General features: G+C 42.6%; 1 long non-coding RNA gene across 1 annotated transcript; it reads right to left on the bottom strand.

Moving 5' to 3' along the window:
- Positions 1-2,290: 2,290 nt before the first annotated feature.
- On the bottom strand, positions 2,291-3,693 carry LOC115115731 (uncharacterized). Its single transcript, XR_003861435.2, has 3 exons — positions 3,620-3,693; positions 3,204-3,300; positions 2,291-2,915 (listed from the first exon to the last, which is right to left on the bottom strand). It is a non-coding gene; the product is annotated as an uncharacterized LOC115115731 (long non-coding RNA).
- Between the last annotated feature and the right edge of the window lie 392 nt (positions 3,694-4,085).

Genomic DNA, 4,085 nt, shown 5'->3' with positions numbered 1-4,085 from the left:
ATTCAGTCTTCCCAGCCTGGTGCAGGTCTACAATTTTGTTTCTGGTGTCCCTTGACAGCTCTTTGGTCTTGGCAATAGTGGAGTTTGTAGTGTGACTGTTTGAGGTTGTGAACAGGTGTCTTTTATACTGTTGGGCTGTATCACCGCCTGGTACGGAAACTGCCACAACTGTAAGGCTCTCCAGAGGGTAGTGAGGTCTGCACAATGCATCACCGGGGGCAAACTACCTGCCCTCCAGGACACCTACACCACCCGATGTCACAGGAAGGCCAAAAAGATCATGAAGGACAAAAACCACCCGAGCCACTGCCTGTTCACCCAACTATCATCCAGAAGGCGAGGTCAGTACAGGTGCATCAAAGCAGGGACCGAGAGACTGAAAAACAGCTTCTATCTCAAGGCCATCAGACTGTTAAACAGCAATCACTAACATTGAGTGGCTGCTACCAACATACTGACTCAAATCTCTAGCCACTTAATAATTAAAAATTGGATGTAATAAATGTATCACTAGTCACTTTAAACAATGCCACTTTATGTAATGTTTACATACCCTACATTACTCATCTAATATGTATATACTGTACTCGATACCATCTACTGCATCTTACCTATGCCATTCGGCCATCGCTCATCCATATATTTATGTTCTTATTCATTCGTTTACTCTTGTGTGTATAAGGTAGTTGTGAAATTGTTAGATTACTTGTTAGACATTACTGCATGGTCGGAACTAGAAGCACAAGCATTTCGCTACACTCGCATTAACATCTGCTAAACATGTGTATGTGACCCATAACATTTGATTTGATTTGAATACTGTTACGCCCTCACTCTAGTCTTCTCTTAGACTAGTGAATAGACTTCTCATACAGTACTTGTCTTAATTAGATTTTTTTACCATTTATTTATATTTTTATACAGATTCATTTAAATTAATTTAAATATCATCCCTTAATTCTTTGCGGATGGCGTGTCTCCTCCTGGGCAAGTCACAGTCAGGGTCTGGGCGGGTCTCGTTGTCTTTTGGTCAAATTGGAATTTCTCTCACACTTCATAAAATGCGCCACCAGTTTTCCTCGCAGACCCCCAATGGAAAGCTCGGAACTAGAAGCAAATGCATTTCGCAATAATCACATTAACATCTGCTAACCATGTGTATTTGACAAGTAAAATTTGATTTGATTTAGGCAGAATCAATCATCCTGTTCGTTGACACCAAATTGTTTTGGAAATTCTTACACATGGGACACTCAAAGTCAATCTTGTATAAATCATTGTGTATTATCAGCGTGCTGGAGAGGTTCCAACCAACTCAATGCACCATGTACACATGTCGATCAAAAGCTCTATCGGGACAGTCCCGTTAGTTATCTTATATGCAGACAAGTTATATTTGCATGATTTAGCTTATTCATTCATAATTAATTCATCACTAACGTTTGCTTCCTTCATGTGACTGACCAGTACTGGGTCATGCATGTGACAGACCAATACCTCACGCGGCTTCTTCTCTCTAAGCTGAGACCTTGAAACAGAGATATCTTTTGTTCTCAAAACAAGGGTCTGGACGTACTGCCAAATTACAGATGCTGATAGTGAGGGTTCGTTCAGTCAGTCACTTGCATGAACACAGAAATTGGTAAATAGAAAAGCACCAGTATAAAATGTTCCATCAGTTATTTCAGTTTTTATACATTTGCAAAAATGTCTAAAAAACTGTTTTTGTTTTGTCATTTTGTGTAGATTGCTTTGGAGAACATTTCATCCATTTTAGAATAAGGCTGTAATGTAACGAAATGTGGGAAAAGTCTGAATACTTTCCGAATACACTGTACTTTATGTAGGTCTAAAACACAGGTCTAATACATGTACTCTAGGTCTAAAGCACAGGTCTAATACATGTACTCTAGGTCTAAAACACAGGTCTAATACATGTACTCTGGGTCTAAAACATGTACTCTGGGTCTAAAGCACAGGTCTAATACATGTACTCTAGGTCTAAAACACAGGTCTAATACATGTACTCTGGGTCTAATACATGTACTCTGGGTCTAAAGCACAGGTCTAATACATGTACTCTAGGTCTAAAACACAGGTCTAATACATGTACTCTAGGTCTAAAACACAGGTCTAGTACATGTACTCTAGGTCTAATGCATGTACTCTGGGTCTAAAGCACAGGTCTAATGCATGTACTCTAGGTCTAATACATGAACTCTAGGTCTAAAACACAGGTCTAATACATGTACTCTAGGTCTAAAACACAGGTCTAGGTCTAAAACACAGGTCTAATACATGTACTCTAGGTCTAATGCATGTACTCTGGGTCTAAAGCACAGGTCTAATACATGTACTCTAGGTCTAAAACACAGGTCTAATACATGTACTCTGGGTCTAAAACATGTACTCTGGGTCTAAAGCACAGGTCTAATACGTGTACTCTAGGTCTAAAACACAGGTCTAATACATGTACTCTGGGTCTAAAACATGTACTCTGGGTCTAAAACACAGGTCTAATACATGTACTCTGGGTCTAAAACACAGGTCTAATACATGTACTCTGGGTCTAAAACATGTACTCTGGGTCTAAAACACAGGTCTAATACATGTACTCTGGGTCTAAAACACAGGTCTAATACATGTACTCTAGGTCTAAAACACAGGTCTAATATCTTGCCTTGAGTGACTTGTGTTTCACTTTAATGAATATGAATCAATACATGAATCAAAGGACAACGAAGAGAGCTTCTTTACGTGTCAAACTGGTTGGGGGCGACCTCTAGGAAGGGCTCCAGCATGACGCAGGCTGCTTTATTCACCAGGAGATCAGCGTTACCAACAGCCTCCCATAGCGCCTCCTCTGTGGCCCCCAAGTTCCCTAGGTCCACACACACTGGCCTGATTGATGGACACTGCAGGGAACAAGCAGAACCAGACACCAGACATCAGAACCAATCACACAGAGAGAACGGACCACCAGAACCAATCACATAGAGAGAACAGACAGCAGGAGAATCACCACAACGAATCTCTCATCATCTCTCGTCTCGGAGCGGAGCAGAAACAATGGGCCAGGGAGATGAAGAGAGCAGCGGGGAAACTAGTCAGCCTCTGATGATATGTGTATAGGACTGGTAGAGAGGAGAGGTCCTATAGAGGGACAATAGAGCAAGCAACGTGTGGTGCAGGGGGAGGGGTACCTGCAGCAGAATGCTGTCCAGGTCAGCCTGCGTGCTTGTGACAGCCATGACCTCTGCCCCGCAGTGCGCCAGAGCGAGTGCCGTGGCCTGCCGATGCCTGTGTGAAAATATCCATAAACACAATGTCCATTATTCATCGGAGCTCTCTGTGTGACGGCCAACCTGACACACACATTCCGTTTGTCAATAGGCTCTTCGGCCACACAGACACACACACACTGTAATTAAGGCAGTGAGTCTTTCAGGACACACTGGATGTCTCTTAGTTTGTGCTCAAAACTAGATGGAGAAGTTTGGTTTACTTATTGTAAGTGCATTTGGAGGTGTTGTTGCTGCAAACCAGACGGTGTCACTATCTTTACATGTGGTGAAAGTTGTCTTACTTTTTCATGCTCCCGTGACTAGGGCCCGCTTACCTGCAAAATATATTTCCATGGTTCTTCAGACCTTCACGGTGAATTTACGGGTCCGAGTCCTCTGAATTCAGCTAAATGTTGCACAAAAGGGAGCACAAAGGGTGAGAGACAATGTATTGTGCATTTCCCCCCCCCCTATATCTAATAATCTAGTTAGCCAAGGTCTAATACATGTACACTAGGTCTAATACATGTACTCTAGGTCTAAAACACAGGTCTAATACCTTGCCTTGAGTGACTTGTGTTTCACTTTAATGAATATGAATCAATACATGAATCAAAGGACAACGAAGAGAGCTTCTTTACGTATCATACTGGTTGGGGGCGACCTCTAGGAAGGGCTCCACCATGACGCAGGCTGCTTTATTCACCAGGAGATCAGCGTTACCAACAGCCTCCCATAGCGCCTCCTCTGTGGCCCCCCAGTTCCCTAGGTCCACACACACTGACCTGATTGATGGACACT

This window comes from Oncorhynchus nerka, linkage group LG28, assembly GCF_034236695.1.
Source record: "Oncorhynchus nerka isolate Pitt River linkage group LG28, Oner_Uvic_2.0, whole genome shotgun sequence".
Classification (NCBI taxonomy): Eukaryota; Metazoa; Chordata; class Actinopteri; order Salmoniformes; family Salmonidae; genus Oncorhynchus; species Oncorhynchus nerka.
This window is presented reverse-complemented; position numbering and strand designations above follow the sequence as displayed.